The following is a 21,419-nucleotide window of genomic DNA, read 5'->3' on the forward strand; positions in this document are numbered from 1 at the left end:
TGGGTAGCCCTTCAAGAATGTGGAGCTCAGTGTGTTTCAATTCCTTAAGGATAGGAACAAGCCTGAAGGCCCTACAGAGCTCTACTGGACTGCCCTGCTCTTGCTGATGATCACATCTGGGAGGAAATGCCCAGTAGTATTCAAGTGATGTGAACATAGGTATTAACGTCTTCTCTTCCCCTCCCAAGAGACCAGAATAGGGCTTTTAAAATAATTGATTTATTTGATGAGGTTAATAATCAAAGGAATTACCACAGTGCTTAAACATTTTAAAATGCCCCAAATTGTTGTCATCACTATAAAAATTCTACCGTTTATTTAAAAAAGAAAAAACCCTCACACTGACATCTGGAGATGTTTTTTTCAAGGTTAGTTATGGTCTTATCCTGAATCCAGTAAATATTCCCCTGATCATCAACAGGATACAGGAGTGACTGGTAGAAATACAATTAATCCAGTTTATTTAATGAGGTAGACTATCTCATTATATACAAGTACAGCCACTAATAACTTTAGAGTGCTTACATTAATTGCATTTGTTTTTTCATGATTAAAAGCATACAGTTTAAATTAGAGTTGAAGGTGATATTAATGGTTAACTCGAATTTGTTTCAATAAAAAGTCCAATTTACAGTAATGCAGGCAGCACTCCTCTTAGGTCCCTATAACTACATATCTTTTCTTGTCGTACCTTAAGCTACTATGTTTGCAACCTGGGGGGTTTTCCCATTGCAATCCTATGGCCCAGCCCGATAAAAAAGGAAATGGGAGGTCACTCTCTCTGTATTACTGAGGCTGAAGCGAGTAATAAGGACCTGTGTATATTCCAACCAGTGAGTTAGCATTATTTTCAAATTCCTGTACCTCGGCTCGACCTTCAAAGTAAATATACACAACAGTTTTGGCGCACAGACCGCGCACCCTACCACCGATCCGGCACCCCCCACCACCACCCTGAGTTCGTACCCCTGATGAGGCACCAAAGCATTTTCGGTGGATGGGTAACATATTGGTCCTTAAATATGGACCATCATTCTTTGCCATAGCCTTGTGAAAGTTTTTGTATTTGTTTTGACAGTCTTTTCCTGTGTGCCTAACCTTGTTTTTCTTCTGAGCCCGGTTCGCCCTTTGCTCACCCTCGCCACAGTCCCTCCCATCCGAAGAGTGACCTCCGGCAGCAGATCTCTCTCGCACCCCGCCGCCAGGACCTGGAACACCCTCCCCACCCACCTACGGCAGACCCAAGACCTGCTGACCTTCAGAAGACTCCTCAAGACCTGGCTTTTCGAGCAGTAGCAGCATTCCCCACCCCCAGCGCCTTGAGACCCTCACGGGTAAGTAGTGCACTTTACAAATTATATGATTGATTGATTGATTAAGGGCCTCATTTACAAAGAATTGGCATAGGGCCGCTCTGAAAGTCATTTTGCTTTGCTGCCCTACGCCAATTGGAAAGGGCAGGAATGCACTGTATTTGCAAGATACAGTGCATTGGGCAGGAATGCACTGTATTTGCAAGATACAGTGCATTGGGCAGGAATGCACTGTATTTGCAAGATACAATGCATTCCTGTCCTTTCAGCCAGAAACAGAGCACAATTTGCAACTGAGCATCAACGCAGGCACCCTTGCAAGGGTTTCTGTGTTGTTGGCATGATTGACGAGAGCTGTTTTCCTCATAGTATGTGTGCTGTAGATTGCAGCACACTTGGAAAGAGGAAAAAGCGTGGAGAAACGTAAACATTTCTCCTTGTTACACCTGCTCTGGTGAGGCGTACATATTTGGCCCTGCCCCAGGTTGATGTGATGGTGCAAATCTAGGGCAGTGGAAAGTCCATGGGTGTTGAGTTGGAACACCCACAGCAACGCCCATGAAAGGCCTCCTTGATGTAGAGTAAGTCAAGGCAGAGCACTCTTACTCCATATCTATGAGGCCATGTAAAAGCCACACAGGGTGGCTTTGCATCGCCTCATAGATATGAATGATAAAAAATGACGCTCAGGAGTGGAGGTCTCTTGTACACGAGGGCCTAGGTGTATGTTTTTATTAGGCTAGTATAATCACGTAACCCTTCAAAATGTATGTGGAAAAGTATCTTCTTTTTACAATTTGGTGCAATGATTACTGCAGGATCCTAGAAAGCAGTAGATGGCATAAAAATAAACAATGCATCCAAAAATAATTCCTACCCAATAACGCAAATTATTCATAACACTCTGTTTCTTGGCTCAGGGGAATTAATTAAAAGTAGTCGGCTCTGTATACTGCTTGTTTTTTTTGGCTAAATAACTCACTCACAGCGAGACAGAGCCTTCTTCGACATCAGAAGACCGAGTCTACAAACATCAAAATGCGGCCCTCGGGGGAAGAAAGGTCAGCGGACTAGTCTTCCCCCGGGGATTTCGCGCAAAAGGAAGGACAGGGGAGGAAGGGGTGGGATAAGGGGTGGGATTAGTGGAAGAGGTTAAAGGAGGCTGGGAGAGTAAGTCCTTCCTCTTCCTTTCCCCAGCGCCTCAGGGTGGGTCAGCTAGTCGAGCTTTGGGTGGTGGGGGATATTGTGGGAAGTGATTTGGTAGGCCTTTGCGGGGTTTATCGTGGCAGCATCGGAGCCTGGTTGTCCCGTGCGCGGGGGGCTCGAGTGGCGGCTGGTGGCATACATCGGGTCTGCGGGCGGCGGAGCAGCGGACGTGTGGCGGCCCCCGTCAGGCGACGTGTGGCGGCCTGCGAGCGGCTTGTGGAGTCGGCGGAGGAGGAGCGGGAGTCGGCGGCGGGGGCGAGCGGCAATGGAGGTAGGAGGGGGCCAGGTCCCGGATGATGCGGTGGTGCGCGCGGCGCTTCAGCTCCTGGGGCGCGCTGGGAGGGCTGACCTGCTGAGGCCCGGGGTATTGGAGCAGGCGTGGGTGGGCATGGCCAGGTCACCGCGAGCAGCCTCCGCGGGGGTGGCGGCGGCAGTGGCAGCATGTCTGGAGGAACCCCCTCCAAAGAAACATGCGGCAGCGGCGCGGAGGGGGCTAGGAAGGCAGGCTCTGGGTACAAGCATGGGGACCGGCGTCTGAGCCTCCCTGCGCTGGGCAGCGGTGAGGGGGAGGAGCGGGGGGGGCGTGGGTGTTGGTGCTGGAGGGGTGTGGGATCCCCCGGGGGTGTTCTTGGCAGGGGGTCGGAGGGACCGCAGGGGGGCAGTGGCGCCTGGGCGGGGGAGGGGGGCTGTTCTGGTGGAGTACAGTGACGATAGTGGGCAGGAGGGGGACTTTGAGGAGCCGGTGGGGGAGGAGTTCTCCTTGTACCTCTCTGGCAGCGAGTCGGCTGGGGGGAGGGGGGGGGGGTGTGGGGGACAGCCCCTGGACGCCCCGGGTGGGGGCAAGGGGAAGGCTGGGGGGCGGGGGGGCAAGGGCCCGGCGAAGGCGGTGGGGGGTCCGGGGGGGACGTGAGGAGCCAGGCACATCTGGGGCGTGGGGCGCGGTCGCGGGACGAAGGTGGCTGGCAGGGGTGAGGTCCGGTGGGAGGGGATGTCGTAGGAGGAGCACATCCGGGAGCAGCGTCGGTTGATTGAGGAGACGGAGCGCCGGTGGGATGAGATGTGCGCGGCCAGGGAGGGGGTGCCCCAGGGGGGGGCACGAGCGGCGGACCGGGCAGTGGCACGTGGCAAGGGTGCAGGGCCGGCGGCGGGACGCGGGCGGTGGATCTGGGTAGACGAGGCAGGGACTGACTTGACGTCTCAGAGACCTGGTGGCGCTGGGGCCCCCTCGGACTATGCCAGTCCGGGGGGGGGGATCCAAGCCAGCGCTGTTTGCTGGTAGAGGCCAGGGTGGGCCGGCGGGGCGCACGACGGCCTCCAGACGCCGGGGCGAAGCAGCAGGGGGGTCTGCGGCGGCCTGCCCTCCATCGAGGGAGCGGGCATCGTCGGCGCCGGAGTATGAGTTTGTGCAGGGCGAGGAAGGCAAAGGTGTGAAGCGAGTGGTGCGTAAGGTACCGATGGAGTCTGGTGCAGTTGACTTGGATGAAGAGCTGGATTACGAGTCGGAAAGTGAGGAGTTGGAAGAGGGTGAAGTGCGAGACGTGCAGGGGCTGGAGGCAATGCGGAGGTTTGGTGTGTTACAGGCGCAAAAAGCCAGCTGCAGCACGACGCCAGTGGCGAAGACGAAAGCCCCGAATCCCGGCGGACGGGCCCAGGCGGTGCCACGCACTCTAACAAGTTGGGGCGTAGGAGGTCCTGCAGGTCTGTTGGGGTTGAGGATGGGTCGGTGAGGGAGGAGGGAGATGCTTCGAAGCAGACGGTTCCGGCTAAGGCGGCGGCCCTGGAGGGGGACGGGAAACGGCTCGTGGGGGCAGGTGTGCAGACGGACAAAGAGGGGGAGAAAGAGGGGAAGGATGAGGGGGGGGAGAAGCATAAGAAGAAGTTGCCCTATATGGGCCTGGCGATGCCTTTGGGGTCGCATTTGTCTGAAAAAACGAGGGCGAGGATCTGGAAGCATGAGTATGTGGATGTGTTCAAGCTGTTGCACCGGGAGATACAGGCTAAGGAGGGGTCTAAGGAAGAGGAGTGGGAGTTGACGAGGCGGCCGCGGGGGCCGGTGAATATGGAGAATTGGACGTCGGCCTTTTTGATTTACGCGAGCATCTATTGTGAGAAACATCAGGATAGGGCGATTGCGTTGTTCAAATATATGGATATCATCTGCAAGGAGCAGATGCACTTTGGGGGTTGGGCGTGGCTCAGTTACGATGAGGAGTTCCGGGCTCGGATCAGCGTTAACCCTGACAAGCCCTGGGGTGAGGTAGACCAGGAGTTGTGGGTACAGTGGATGGCTTCGACGCAGTCCTCCGCGTCCACACATACGGCTAGCGGGCTTCCAGTGTCATATCGGCCTTTTCAGTCCCGTCCCGCCTCGACGGGGGCGGGAGGAGGATCCAGTGGAGCTGGGGGAGCAGGCGGGCAGGCTGCCACTGCAGGCGCAACCGGACAGCCGGCCAAGAGCGGAGGAGCCACCACAGGGGCCTGCTGGAATTTTAACAAGGGTTTCTGTACCCGCCACCCGTGCAAGTTCAAGCACGAGTGTTCTAAGTGTGGAGGGCGGCACCCGGTCACACAATGTTTTACACTGGCCACTCCCTCCGAACAGTGGCTGGTTACCAAGGGCAGAGGGCAGGCTGGGCCAAAGGGCTCCTACGCCGGTTAGTGTGGAGGCCATGGGTCCTTGGCTCTCCCGCTATCCTGATCGGGAGGCGGCGTTGAAGCTGTACTGGGGGTTCACTGAAGGGTTTCGGGTGGGGTACCATGGACCGCGGGAGTGCAGATGGGCTGAGAATCTGAGGTCGGCGAAGGATTTGCCGGGGGTGGTTGAGGCGAAGTTGCGGAAGGATGTTCTGGAAGGTAGGATCGCCGGCCCGTTTGACACGTGGCCGTTGCCGGAGCTCATCATATCCCCCTTGGGGGTGGTGCCAAAGAAGGAACCAGGGGAATTTCGCCTGATCCACCACTTGTCGTGGCCCGAGGGGTTGTCGGAGAATGATTTCATCGCGGAAGAGGATTCCCGGGTGCTGTATGCGTCGGTGGATGATACGATTGCGCTGGTGAGGGTGTGTGGGCGGGGGGCGGAACTGGCTAAGTGTGACATCAAGTCGGCGTTTCGCCTTCTGCCCATTCACCCGGCGGATTTTCCTTTGCTGGGGATGCAGTTTGGGGGGGCGATCTTTGTGGATAAGGTTTTGCCCATGGGTTGTGCGGTATCCTGTGCGTTGTTCGAGACTTTCAGTTCCTTCCTGCAATGGGCCTTCACCGACAGGGCGGGGCACCGGCTGGTGTCCCACTATCTGAATGATTTCTTGTTCGTCGGGCGCGAACAGTCGGGGGAGTGCGGGGAGGCGTTGTGGCAGTTTGAGAGGATGGCGGGGGAGTTTGGAGTTCCGTTGGCGCCGGAGAAGACGGCTGGGCCGAGCAGTTGTCTAGCTTTCTTGGGGATCAAATTGGATTCCGTCGCGTGGGTGGCGCGCCTGCCCCAGCAGAAGGCGGAGGAGATGCAGGAATTTTTGGGCCAGGTGGTGTTGCAGCGCAAGATTGATTTGAGGTCCGTCCAGCGGTTGTTGGGTTTGCTGAATTTTGCGTGCCGAGTGGTGCGGGCTGGCAGGACTTTTTGCAGGCGACTGGGGTTGGCCATGTTGGGGGCGGTGCTGCCCCACCACAGGGTGCGGATTTCCATGGGTGTCCGGGCGGATCTGCGGGTCTGGCAGGGGTTCTTGAGTGACTTCAATGGGGTCTCCTTGGATTTTGCGGATGACAACATGGTGTGGCAGGTGCAGATTTTTTCGGATGCGGCTGGGGCTCGCCGCTTTGGAGTTTTCTGGGACGGAAGGTGGTGTGCGGAGCAGTGGCCGGCGCACTGGTTGTCGCAGGGCAGGAGTATTGCGTTTTTGGAGTTCTTTCCGCTGGTGGTGGCGCTGCAGGTGTGGGGACAGGAATTCCAGAACAGATCTGTGCTGTTCCATGTGGATAACCGAACGGTGGTTGACCTGGTGAATCATCAGAGGGCGAGGGACCTGCGGGTGCTGCGCTTGCTGCGAAGTTTCATGCTGCTGTGCTTGCGTTTTAATGTGCTGTTTCGCGCAAAGCATGTGCCGGGCGCTAGCAATGACATTGCGGATGCATTGTCTTGTTCGCAGTGGCAGCGTTTCCGAAGGTTGGCGCCCGGAGCAGAGGTTGTCAAGACCAAGGTGCCGGAGGGTATCTGGAGCTGGGGGGAGTGAGAGTGGTGAATTTGGTGGAGAAGTCTGTTGCTGAGTCCACGAGGCGGGCGTATCGGTTGGCTTGGGTGGAACTGGGTGCGTTTCTGGGAAGGTCGCGGGATGCTTGGCGTATGTCTCAGAGGGAGTGTGAGGAGGGGGTGATGCGGTATGTGTTGCATTGCATGGACAGGGGTTTGTCGCCGGTGACGATTGCAGGGAGATTGGCAGGGATTTCTTTCTATGGTATGGTTTATTTGGGTTTTGATCCAGCCAGGAGTGAGTTGCTGAGTCGGATGCTGAAGGGTTGGGGCAGGGAGCGGGGGGGGGGGCGGGGGAGTGGGCCTGTGCGTGAGGCGATCACCTTTGAGTTGCTGGTGGATATCTTGGCGGAATTGAGTGGTTGTTGTTACGACATGGCTGAGGTAGCGTTGTTCCGGTTGTGCATGACTTGGATGTTCTTTGGGGCTTTCCGGGTTTCGGAGTTGTTGGGGGGTAGGGGTGCGACGGGGCTGAGGTTTGAGGATGTTCGTCTGGATGGGACGCGTTTGGGAATCTGGCTGGGACGGTCAAAAACAGACCAGGCTGGAAGGGGAGCATGGGTGTGGTTGTGTGAGTCGGGGGGGAGGGAGTTTGCCCGGTGCGTGAATGGGGCAGTTTTTGTGGGCAGGTCGGCCGGAGTGTGGGTGAGATTTTCTGTCATGCCTCCGGGAAGAGGGTCACGGCTTTCCAGCTGCTGGCGGTTTTGCGCATGGCATTGAGGCGCCTCGGTAAGGACCCGGCTGGGTATGGGACGCACTCCTTCCGGATCGGCGCGGCGACTGCGGCGGCGCGGTTGGGGTGGTCCTGGGACAAGATCCGGCGGATTGGTAGATGGCGGTCGCGCTGTTGCGAGCGGTACGTCCGGAAGTAGGGCAGAGGGGGTGCGTTGGCTGTTGGAGCGTGTCTGTTGTATTTCGTGTTTCTAATTTCCTTTTTTCTTTGTAGGTTGTGTTGGGGGTCCGGGAGCCAAGACGGTTACCTGGATCGTTGGTCATTCGTTTGTGCATTGGGCATCCAAGTATTCCGACAGGCAGGTGTACGGTCGTAACCTGGGCCTGAGAAGCAGCAGTCACGAGGTATTTTGGTGGGGCAGGAGTGGGATGCGCTGGGGAGAGTTATTGCCCTGGCTGACCAAGAAAGTTTCACAGAGAGGCTGTCCAGACTTGCTCGTCATCCATTTGGGGGAGAATGATCTAGTGAAGCAATCGGGGGTGTCACTGCTTTATTTGATGCAACGGGACTTGGAGGCGATGAAACGCAATCTGGCTGGCGCCTGTATTGTGTGGACTGAGTTCATTCCTCGACGGATCTGGAGGGGGCATTGAAGCCCGCAGCAGTGGAACGAGCCCGGAGGAAGCTGAATAGGGCAATGCGGGTTTTTTGTGAGAACACTGGGGTCAAAGTGCTGGCGCACACCGGACTGCGGCTCGAGGAGCCCCTGCTTTTTAGGGACGATGGAGTGCACCTTTTGCACATAGGCAACGCATACTATATGATGGAGCTGAGGGATTTCATCAGTGGTTGGTGGAATGAGTCGATCTGGTGTCGGAGAGAGTGAGGGCGAAAGGTGCACTGGTGAGGGGTGGGGCAGGTAACCGCCCTCCGGGGGTTCCCTGGTTGGCGGATTGGGGAGGGGGGAGGAGTCCATGACGGGCATACTCACCCTTCCGGGGAGGGGGATACTGGTGAAGGTGGGGGTGCGTCAGATCAGTGTACGACGAATGGAGATGATGGAGAAGTTTGGAAGAGAAGTGAGGAAGCGAATGGGATAAGTGAGGAGGTGCTGTGTGAAGTGGGGATGGAGTAATTGGAGTCTGGGAGAGTATGGAAAGTGAGAAGTTATGTTGTTGGGGATTGTGGGGGGGTTTGTGTTATGTTTGGTTATGATTGTTCAACCCTGTCCTAATAAATGGCCTTTTACGCTAACTTACCTGGCGTGGACTGATTATTGCGCGATGCAGTATGTCTCCAGCAAGGTACTGTGTTCAAGGCCAGTCACGACTGCTTGAAATACAGTAGGAAGCAAGACGCCTTGGCCTGCTGGCCACCAAAAACAACGAGAACGGAACACGAATAAAAAGAAGAGGGATTTACCTTTTAAGTATTACACATTTGCACTATTCTGCAAGCCTCTGGGTAAAAATGTCTCTTCCATGCTTGGAGATAGGGCATGAAATTTGATTTATCTTGAGTCCGTGTATCATATTAAGACATCATGGTATGGAAATGACATGCCGAGAGATGATATTAACAACAGCCCAATTCATACCTTCTGTATAGCTTGGCATGCTTACCACCAAATATGCGTTTTCTTGAAATATATGCCCCACATAAAAGCCTTACACAGTTCATATTTCAAAAATAACATTGCTGTTTTCCCTCCTTTCAAACTGTCTGAGTCTGACTGGCAACATGAGTACTTCCGGGGTTTCATTTCAGCACAGTTTGTGGCTAAAATAACAACGAAGCTGCAGAGAACTCAACCCCTTCGTCATGTGTAATAAATTCCATTCCATTGTGCCCCTAATTTCATCAACTGATAAAAGTCAACATCGAACATGCACCAGGACGGGCTCCCACAAGGGAAAGAGCCTCGCGCTGACACATTCTCTCTGTCACCTTCAATTGTCTGCCATAAAAAGGACAGTTCCATACGATATGGATCATTCGCTTCGAATCTGCACAACTCATTTATGGCAAACACAACCAGCGGAGCATGGGAACTGCTGAATTGGTTTTCATTACAGGAGCTCATCGGCTCCAGAGTACAATGGTTACGATCATCGGCGGCTCTCCATACAGAGCACTTCTAATGAGCAGTGTGGGAGGGGGCGCCAGTCATGCATGTGAGGTACTTGCCGGCTCGAGGAGCGAATGCCAGCACATTTCTATAGTGTTCTGTGAGCTCTTGCTTATATATTGTCATTGCACTCGGGTTCCACAAACATGTGCAGCCTGACAAGTACATGCACTCATTTCTATTAAAACAGACAACTTAATAGAACACACATTCGTACACAACTGGCCCTCTTTGTCAAAATATCTGGAGCCGACACGTCATAGGTCTGCGTCTACAATTTCTGTAGGTTGTTAAACATTTCGAGAATTAAATAAACCCAAAGAGTTTGTCCTGAAATCTATAGAAGTAATTGATTTCCTTTAAGACTCCTACTCCTTAACACTTATATCTGTGGCATGTCCATAGTGCAGGTCAGCATTCTGCAGGAGTAAGTATGGCAGAATTGTGCATTTGTGTATTTTCTTCCTCAGGTGAAAAAATAATTTCCCCCTGGAAACTTTCCTTAACAGCTCTTGAGTTAGTGTATAGGAGATTTACATACCTACTTGAACACTTACTGATACAACGTAAGTACGACGTTTAGCTGAATAGAGGTTACAAACAGTTTTATTTCAACAAGCTAACTCCCATAAAGAAAGGAGCAACAGGGATGTAATGTTGCAAGAGATGTTGTGTGCCTCGCGTCTTCCAACTAGTGTTTCAATTGCCTAGCACATAAATTCCACTCCATCATTCCCATTCTACCCGTTCATCATCATGTTCCTTATTCCACAACATACCACGCTCATGCGTTGCATACCTTTACATCCGCACAAAACGCAACACCACGCACTTGCCTCTCAAACCACACAAAATTACAAAGGAAATGTCCTAATGACAAATAAATTCTAATACAAAACATATTCCCTATACTTCACTGACAATGCCTTGCATCTCATTCTCTCTCTCACCAGTACCCGCTTGGAGAGATGGCACAAAGGATCAATTCCCACACTTGTAGAAACCCTTGTCGGCATAACACCCTCATCACCAGAATCCCTTACTTCATCATCCACAAATGAACCTGAACTCAATTTCTGCCTCAAACAGGAACCTCATAGTCAAGAAAAGCATTCCCTACTGTTTCTCCTCCCAGTGACTCTGGTCACATGCCCACTGAAAATAGACACTGTTATCAGGTTCAACACAGTTGACACTTCTACTTACAAATAAAGGAATATCTTGGAGTGGATGAGGGAATTTTATCTCTTTAATTACGCCACCTAGTCTGTCGACTTCTAAGAGCTCACTGGAACAAGTTCAAGCCCACCGTGACCTTTAGGAGTCAGGGTGAACCCAATGATGAAGGTTGACACTAATGGAGTGTCTGAGGGTTACATATAAAAAAATGAATTTTTCCTTTCCCATCCCTAGTGGGCAGCGAGTAGGTGCGGAGTACATTCCTTTTCATCACTTTCAAGTGTTGTGAGGTCAGGAGGAATGCTCTTTAGATAATAATGGACTTAACTTGGGAGAACATATCCATCATTTCCCTTTTTCTGTATGGAAATGAACGTGCCACCCTCCAGGACTGGGCGTTGTCAGACTCTCAGTTCCTTGTTTTCAAACTAATTTGGCAGTCAGTAATAACTCTCCCATCCCTTGGTGCAATCATTTTTATCAAAAGCAGGTTAACCGTCCTGGAGCAAATTTGGTTACCCACAAAAACATACAGAAAAGCTGTACAGCCCTGGTACACACTAGAGGTTCTCTTTGAGTAACTGAATAATTGTTCTCAAATGTACTTAAAGCCCCGGATCCGGACATATAAATAAAATCCAGCCCCCAGGCAGGTACATCCACTGCAAAAATGCACTGCTTACCCAAAATAAATGGGAAACAGTGAGCATGAACAACATCATCCACGAATGAAACTAAAGCTCAGTTCTGCTCGGCTTTGTCTGCCACAAAACAACATTAGGGCATGATTTAGAGGTTGGCAGATGGGCTGCTCCGTATTACAAGTGCTATAGGATATAATTTGCTTTTAATAAGGTGGAAGGGATATCTATCAAGTTTGTCATGGAATAACCCATCTGCCGAACTTGAACTCAGACCATCAGTGTCCTTTTTAAATAAAGATCTCAAGGGTTCCCCCTTTAAAGAGTATTCCTCCACAGTGTGCCGAATTCCATGAGTCCCAGAAAGAACCTCCTTGGGCGTAGGCTCAGGGGCCGCCAGGATGGCTTTGAAATGTCAATCTTTGGGTTTGATTCCATTTTTGAGAATAGTATGACCTACATATTCCACTGTGTCAGACTAGAATCAATATCTTTCAAGCTTTAATTTCAGGTGCTTGTTCAACAAAGCTTGGAGAACCCTCTCCAGCACATGTTAATCTGTTCCATGAGCAAAGCTATCATGTGGGAAAGTGATGGATCCTTCCACTTATTCCAGACTCTCTTTCATACTTAATTGGAAAACAGAGGGAGCGCTTGTGAAACCAAAAGGTATTCATTTGTATAGGTACTTACCTTCAGGTGTCACAAATGATAACAAGTGCTTGGACTTCTGTTCCAAGACTACCCCACACAAGGCGCTGGCAAGGTCAAGGGTTGAAAACACAACTGCAGCTGTCAAAGTAGAAACCATCTTGTGTGTATTAGGAAGGTGGTGGCAATTGATCAAGGTTGCCTTACATGGTCTGCAAAAGTCTATACATAATCGCAGGGCTTCAGAACTCTTCAGATAATTCACTAGTGACACAAACAAAGGGAATGATTCAATAAGATCAATATCAGTCTTGGAGCAAAGCTCCTCCAGAATACTCTTCAACATACTTCTGCAGGATAAAGACGTGTTCCTCACTAGATTCGTGATGGGAATAGCTTCCTCCTTTAATAGTATGTAATGTTTAAAATTCCAGTGAATTCCAAGCCCATTTGTGTAAATATTACTAATCTTTTCTTGTAAAACATTTATGGGCCTACTGTGTTCTTCCCCTTTGATTTGTTAACGTCTATGTAATTACTTTGACAATAAGTGGCATCTTTACTATTGGACTAATTTACAAAGCAATCTTAACTGAGAATAAAACTAGGAAAGAATATTTTAGATGACAGGGCCAAAGGTAGCAAATGACCCTTTTTTTTCATTCCACTCAACTTATAAAAACCAATGTTCATTTTCAGTTCGATTTCAATAAAGTCTTAATAAACATTAAATATTGCATCATTAGGAAATATTTTGCTACCACCAATGTTTTGCAACCAGGTCTAGCGACAGAACACTGGGTACTGTTTTTTGTACTCTTAGTCAGAAGCCACTTTTTCGTCTCTTGCTGCACATTTCAGCATCTGTTTCTTCCATAATAGAATAAAGCAGCAGAGTCTATTTCACAATCTAGGCCTACTCCATGTTGAAAAGTTAAAGAGCTAACCCACGTTCCTGTTCCAGGCAATTATCCATTCTGGACCCGCTCACGGAGTCTCCTCAGTGGGATAATGATTTAGTGACTCGAGGTAATCTAGCTGCAATGTACCTAGTGCTGTACAAGAATCTTCAATGCACTAGATTGGTTTGTCTTTTCAATTGCCATTAGACGTCTGGAACTATAATTGTATATGGTCAAAGTGTTATTGGTTGGTTGATGAGATATAGCTGTAGTTCCTTCTAGAAGTATAGTACGGAGGTGGCTTGACTTATCTTAACTGGGATTTTGTTTCAGATCTTTAGCACATAGCAGAAGTCTTTGCAATATTGCTGTTGTGTGTGTGTTGTATGATCCAATTGAGACTGTGATCTTGCTGCCAGGAGCCTTCTCACAAGTGGTGTTTATCAAAGAATGATGGCATGGTGGACAATGCTGAAGCTACTGGCAGGTTAAATAGGACAAACAGGCAACAGATGCCATTATTAGTGAGCTGGATTGCATCATTCACCATGTGGATGGCTGCGGACTTTGCACTGCACTGTGAACTGGACTGAATCTAATAGTCTTGGAAAAGGGCTTTACCCATCTTGCGAAATTGGGTAGCCACAGCCTTTATAATGATTATGATCAGGAATTGTAGGTGTGTGATCAGGCTGTGAGATCATCAGGTTGAAGTTGATCTCTGCAGTTCAATTTGTGTGGGAAGCAGAATGTGACATTGACCAGGGATGTACTCATAAAGAATAGAATGTCTCCTTTTGCATGTGCCTTAAGCTTTTTGAATTGTTTGGTATCAATAGTTTCCAGAAGATTGAGGAATGCTTTTTTGATTTCTGGTTGCTGGGAGTCTCCTAAGAGTATGTGTTTAAATAGCTAGCTATGTGATGAGGAAGTTGTGTACATTGGAGCTAGAGGTGCTGGTGGTTTTGGTGGTTTTAGTTCTATAGACTGTTGTTGACAGTGGAAAGCATCAGGAGAGGAGCACAAACAATATGAAGGACAGATGCAGTTTGAGTGTTGGTGAGCCAAGATGATTTGCCGATGACTGCAGTAATGGTTCTGTTGGGACGAGAAATGAAGTGGATATTTTATTAAGGAAAGCAAGGCATCCGGAAAGTGAGTAGAGAAGGGTGTTGTATATTTGTGCTTACTTCATTATGGCTACTTGGTGCCAGTAGTCCCTCCTTTGTGTTTCTACCTTCTCAACCTCCCATAGTACCTATGAGTGTTCTAACTGGTATGTGAAAGTTCAGTCTTGGCAATTGATGGTCTGGACTGTAAGAGAACTGGCTCCAATTCTTTTTTAGGGAACATCCTTCCAGAACTTTTTGAGCATTGGAGGCACTTGTTGAACTCTTCTATCTTCAACTATGAGCGGTAAGCCGCGGCGGACAAAGACTGATCGGAGAAAGTAAACTGTCTCTTCCTGTTTTTGCTGGCCACAATGACGGATTGTAGCGAGTAGAGTGTCTCTTCTTGTTTTTTTCGTCAATCGAAGGGGAGAAGGTGGTCATCATGATCCTCATCATGATCCTCATCATATTCTGTCCCTTTGCCTTCGTGATCTGGAAGTCCAAGAGGTCGCTGACCTTCTACGTGTTTTATATTTCCTTTCTGTTGTTTTCCATGCTTTAAGCTCTTATTATGTGTTTGAGTCTTTTATTTTGTTTTCTCTGTAAAGGAAAAAGATATGTTGTATATTTGTGCTTACTTCATTATGGCTACTTGGTGTCAGTAGTCCCTCCTTTGTGTTGCTACCTTCTCAACCTCCCATAGTACCTATGAGTGTTCTAACTGGTATGTGAAAGTTCCAGTCTTGGCAGTTGATGGTCTGGTCAGCTGGCGAGGTGTATTGCTCTGCTGTGCTATCTTAATAAATCTATCTTGTAACCTGAAGACGTGTCCTGCTGCCTACCTAACCTACTTACAACAAAGGGGTTGGCTAGTTTTCTCTCAGAAAGATGGTGTTAATGCTTTGGGACGTGAAGGTAGCTACTATTATCTAAATTAAGTATGCTGTGAGCTTAAACTTATCACTATATTTATTGATGAATTGGAGGTAGTGAGGATTGACCGAGTACGTATGTGGGGAGTTTTTTTTCACTAGTTTTGGGTACATGTGATGGTGGAGATAGTGCAAAGAAAACAGGAGGGAGTATTTATCCTACTTTGGTGGCCCTGGAATGATTTTAGACCCATCCTAAGTACAAATTACTTTTCAACATCTAAACATCCCTCCAATAAGGGTGGACTGTGTAATGTAAGCTGTTTAATAATGTTCACAGTTTGCTCAGCTGGCATGCAGAGACAGAGCTGAACCTAACAATTCAAGGCAGTTTGTGGAATCTGTGCAGAATTGTTTAGTCAAGTTCCTCTGGGTGATAGGTTTTAGAAAACACAATAGAGGAAATGGGGAAATGTGGGATTCCGATACAGGGTGGAAAAACAGGTTTGGCTGAGTAGTAGATGTATTTCCCCATCCCCAGATAACTATAATTACATGACACAGACCCAGGGAACAAATGGGATATAGTTTATCATTGATCCTTCATGCGGGGCGGGGAGTCTGTAGGAACTCAAACTACCAACTTTTTCAGGTGGTTCAGTGTTTGACTAACTCTGAAATGTGTTTGTGATGCAAGGTTTTAGATTTGAGGTTAGGTTTTCATGTCTACTTTTTTTGCAGTACTGTACTCTTCTTTCTTTGCCTATGCTATGTTAGTACTGTGGTTAATTCTGGCTATTAATGACTGAGTGCCATCATGGAAACATATTAATGGAAGATCATAACACCATCTCATTTTGCTATGTTTCATGGAGCTCATGGTGTTGGGGATGAAGTTGTATTTCATCTATAGCTGCTAGGTTTTCCCAATTTCATGTTTAGCACTTTTAGCTAGTCCTGACATTGTAGTCAACATCACATTGCATTCTGGAACTTACTCTTTTACGTGTAGCATTACGTATCACCTTAAAAGTTCAAACATCCAAAGTTCTACTGGCCAATGGCCACAAATGATTGAAGCTTTCAGAGATGACATGGGGCCAATTTGCGACTGAGGACCTGATTTAGAGTTTGGCGGACAAGGAAGGAGTGCCATGCCCGCCAAACACTCAGTCTAACTGTCTCATTTATAAACAAGAGGACATTAGGTGTTCCGTCAAGAGCCCCCGTTTGCTTCATTGATGGATTACTTTCACCACCAACATGAGCAATGGCCGTCAGAGGAAGGGCACCCGCTCTATTTAGGGGGAGCAATATAATGCCTTTTTGTTCCTGCCCATCACTAGGAGAAACACAAGCAACGTTTGAAAAGTTGGACAGCAGTTCATCGTGGTTGATGGTGCCATCCTACAAATCTTTCCTACATTGACAGGATCCTACATGATGGCAGTTCCTTCAATGTCGAGAGATGTTCATGGGGTGGGCAGATGTCTCTAAATTTGAAGGGCAGAGGTACCTCAGAATGGTGGAGGTAATGTCTCCCGCCTTTCATATGGAGTCAAACTCTAAATCAGCCCCTGTGTTTGTTTTGAGTCTTACTGAGCACTGCTGTACACATTCAGGCCAGTAACAGTTATTTAGGTGTGTGGAAAAAATATCAGGGAAAAAATATTTAGTGAAGAATATCGAGGACAAAAATATTGTGAATGTAAGTTTCTACGGGAAAGCAAAGTTTTACTATACTTAACTCCACCACATATACATACTTTGATTATATATATATATTCACTGAAAAAAACATAGGTTTCAGGCACGTTATAGTTAGGAATTAGCATTTAAATAACCTTAGAAATTCACTGAAAAAACCATAGGTTTCAGGGGCGTTATAGTTAGCTGGACTTTTCACTCGTACAAAACCATTGAAATTCCCCCGTTATAGTTAGTTCAGCTAACTATAACTCGCGCGCCCGCAATGCACTGCTGATGACGTCACATATTACATCACTCATGACATGGTCAGTGACATCACTCATGACATCACTGATGACATCTCAAATGACATCACTGATGACATCATCCAGTGAATGTGTGTTTTTCTGAAAATTACATATGTTTTATATATGTATATCTCAAGGTCGATGGAAGAACAAATGGGTATATAAGTGTCTAAATGGACGATTTCTTTTTGAAAAATTGATTGTATAACTGACTGATTAAGTGTATCTTAGTGAATACATGGCTTAGTGAGTAATGTTTAAATGTGTAAATATCTGTATCAGTCTCTCACTTTGTGTATAAGTGGCTGCATGGGTTGGTGAGTAGCTACATGAGTGTCTATATAGGTTATTAGTTGGTTTTTTGAGTATCAGTATGAGTGTCTGAGTGTCTGTATGGTTCGGTGGGGGGTATTACGTAGTGCATAGGTGCATGAATGAGTGACTCACTGTTTGTATGTGTTGAAGACAGCATGTGTGCAGAACTGTATGGGTGGATGAGTGTGTGCATGTGTGTGTTAGTGAGTGATAGACTGTCTCAATAGTGTCTTTATGAGTAACTACATATGTTTTAAACTAGTATATGTGACTATTGGTGTATATAAGTGAGTATATGTGAGAGTGAGAGATTGAAAGAGTTCCTGTATGAATAAGTATGTGTTTCTATAAGTGATTGTTTAAAAGACTAAGTATGTGTAAGTTTCTGTAGAAGTAAGTGTGGTGGTGTGTGTATAACTGTATATGCAAGTAAATGGATGTTTGATTCTTTATTAGCATGACTGACTATGTGTGTGAGTAACTCTATGGATGAGTGGCGTTGTGTAACAGGATGTATAGGTGTGAGTACATATGATGAGCGAGTACATGTATGAGTGACTGTATAGGACTGTTGGTGAATGAGTGGATGTGTATGTGGATCTTAGAATTACGGAATAGGTTGTTGTAACTGGTATTGGTATGTCCATTGTTTTGAACATTGTAGTTTCTATTTTTGAATGTGTGTATCAAAGGTTATATTAGGGGAAGAGGAGGTCTGCCACTCTATCACAAGCATGATGTCATCAGTGATGTCATTAGTGATGTCATTTGAGATGTCATCAGTGATGTCATGAGTGATGTCACTGACCATGTCATGAGTGATGTAATATGTGACGTCATCAGCAGTGCATTGCGGGCGCGCGAGTTATAGTTAGCTGAACTAACTATAACGGGGGAATTTCAATGGTTTTGTACGAGTGAAAAGTCCAGCTAACTATAACGCCCCTGAAACCTATGGTTTTTTCAGTGAATTTCTAAGGTTTTTTAAATGTTAATTCCTAACTATAACGTGCCTGAAACCTATGGTTTTTTCAGTGAATTTCAAAGGTTTTTTAAATGCTAATTTCTAACTATGCCTACAGAGATAGGACGTGTGAAGAAAGAAGAAAAAACGCACAGAAAGAAAAAAAAAGAAATGCAGAAAGAAGCAACAGAAGTCCTCAAAGATGAAGAAAAGTGCAGGAAGAAGGATAACGTGCAGAAAGAACAAACAGAAGAGCAGAAAGAAGCCTTGTTGCAAAATCATCTTGTACCCTCAACTTTTTCAGACGGATACTGGTGGTAACTGAGTCTGACTAACCAGTCCTAGAGCCAGTGCTATGTTAAAAGACACTCAGAATACAGTGAAAACACCTACATACACTAGGGAACACTATGCGTTGGGGTACCCCTGTGATCAGCATGACCTCCTCTGTAAGCCCCTAGTATATAATAGGGCAGGGGATTAAAACTACCTCTTAAAACGCGACACAAGGCGTGTTTGCACACGTCACCTCAGGCCCCGTCCCCTCACTTCCCCACTGTGTAAACACGCCCTGTGGCCATTTTAAGTTGAGAGATTAAGTCCCCTTGAGTCCTGAGGGTCCCTAGGGTCCAACTAGACCACTAGGTACCTCCAGTAAGCGCCACAGAGCTGCGTTGCAGAGAGATGTAAAAAGGTGAGGTTCTTTAATTTTGACTCCATTTCACATTCACCGCCATTTTGTGTTGCCTTTACACAGGCTGCTCGATTCACGACGTGTCTCTGCCCCTTGGACTGCAACGTGTCAAAAACCCCCTCCGTCCTTGTCTTGAAACCCATCTCAGACACCAGCCGGCCTAAACTAATCCTTGTCTGGACTACCTAATCTCTATATCAACTATCTGTTAGCCTTTAGTATTCTTCTCGTGCCGTATCTTATCTTTTGGCCTTCGCTATTCTCTCCCTGTGTTTTCCTATTCCACAACCTTTCCTTTGAAGCACACAAACATGTTTTGCCATTGCTCATTGACCTATGGGTGCTGTCATTGATTGACTTATGGGATTGGGCAAAAACACGACTGCCTCATTCAGTTGCTGCGGCTTCTGGGTGACGTAGTCACACTCATTTTGAGTTTAATAAAGATGTTCTTTTATATTTCAGTTTCTGTGCCAACTTCTTTTTTGCTAGTTTAATCCTGAGAAGGAGTTTTGAGTTTCTTCAATTGGTGCCGAAACCCGGGATCATCAGGAGTGGCTATCTGAGGGAGCGATCTTGTCAGGAGACTGAAATCTACTGAGGAGGACAGGACAGGACTCTACTAAGAAGGTACTCTGTGCACGGAGATTCTGGGGATTCTTTGTCTCTGCAGCCCAGCATATTTCTGATCTTCCTGATTTTGATCCTCCACATGATATCACTCCTGACTGAGAACTTCTTTTTTGGCATGAGTATTCTAAAAAAAAGACCGTTAGGTCATTCAGAACTTGGCAGTTAGAATTTGGACAACCTTTTGATTGGTAAGATGAGGTCGTTTAGTAACGCTTACTGTAGCTTTGGAGTTTTGGACTTTGTGTTGGCCAACTTTGGATTTGTATTGGATTTGATATGCAAATTGCAACTTGTGTAGGCAGGTAATGAGGAGATTTTTCTCTATCTGATTTTGTTGAACGGTGCAACGTACGGAGAGTACCTTAAGCACTACTTTAATTTTAAATACTTGCATATACTGCAGTATTTTTTGGCATGCATGTTTCAAGCTCACATCGAAGAATGTGTTGCTTTTTCTTTGGAGGTACCATAGTGTAATAAAGTAAATTAGCCGGCTCCCCTAGAGGGAATACCTAAATAGGTTTAGGTTTAAAAACATATTTCTTACTTGGTGATTCTGTATCCCCAGGGAATTAAAATATGGACATAATACATACAAGGATCCTTTGTTCTGCGCAATCTAATGAATGGAGTGTATTTTGGCTTCTTGGACATATAGCAGTCTGTTGGGCTGTTTTTGCAGTCTTTTGGAACACTATTGAGAAGCCTTTCTTGTAAATATGACTTACAACTAGTATTTACAAATGGTTTGGTTTAAGTACAGTCTGTGGGCTGTCCTTTGTTTCTGTCCTAAGTGTTGATTTGTGGGTTAAATGTGTGTTTCTGTGGGTTAAATATATGTGTCCTGAGTGTTTGACCCCTTTCTGTTTATGTCTGAAATGAGCTCAATGTGTGTTTTTTTTATTTTATTTTTTTCTTGATGTTTTCAGTTTATTAAGCAAAATGTCTAAATGCTTAAAAAATAAAATTAAAATTCACATTCACTAGTAATACAATGGCCTCAAAAACGAAATTGTGTGTTTTGTACAAAAATAAACTTATAGTATTTTTTACTTACATACATTGTATTAGATATTAACAGGCAAACACTTCAGCTGAAGTAAATTTTAAACGCGACACGCATTGATATGCCCTTAGTTTGAAAAAGACTGACACCGTGCTCACGTTACAGCACTGAGAGACAAGCTTTTATTGTCGCTAAGCAAGCAGCTCTAATAGACAGGAATGTTTACTCAGCCAGGACTTCGCCCTCAGTTAAACACGGGTGAAACTTTGCATTTCAAAATGTTGTTTTAAAAAGGTTCCAAAACTAAGGTTCATTATTTTGTATTACAGGAAGACATTTCAATTAAGGGTTTTCCTCTCTTTAAGCATTTTTATAAGAATATTTTTGGTTCTAATGTTAAAATAATTGTTCTGTTAAAAAAATATATATAAAAGTGGCGCAAAAATGTGTCATGTTTCAAGTTACGCTTTTGTGCTTAAACTTAAAAATGAATGCATCTAAAATGATAGGCAAGGGATGCAGCTTGCTTTTATATGTGAAATTATCAAAAATGATTGGATTTATCAAAAATAATTATTAATTATGAAAAATAATTATTAAAAATAAGTGCTTCTAAATTCGTTTTTTACTATTTATAAAGCTTAATACTCATACTGTGACCTCCTAGCATTATAATTTAATTTAAGTTGTGTTGTACTGCATAGTGAGGACATTTGTATATGGACTTTCACTTGGTGCAGGCTTAAAAATCTCATTTTTTTAAAGGATTTGCAAGAGATATGTCTAATATCCAAAATCTGCAATCTGTAAAGTACATTCTGAGGATGATTAATATGTAGCACAATTATAGGATATTTATTTTTAAGTGCCCCAAATATCAAAGTCGAAATTGG

The sequence above is a fragment of the Triturus cristatus genome, chromosome 2_1, assembly GCF_964204655.1.
Source record: "Triturus cristatus chromosome 2_1, aTriCri1.1, whole genome shotgun sequence".
Classification (NCBI taxonomy): Eukaryota; Metazoa; Chordata; class Amphibia; order Caudata; family Salamandridae; genus Triturus; species Triturus cristatus.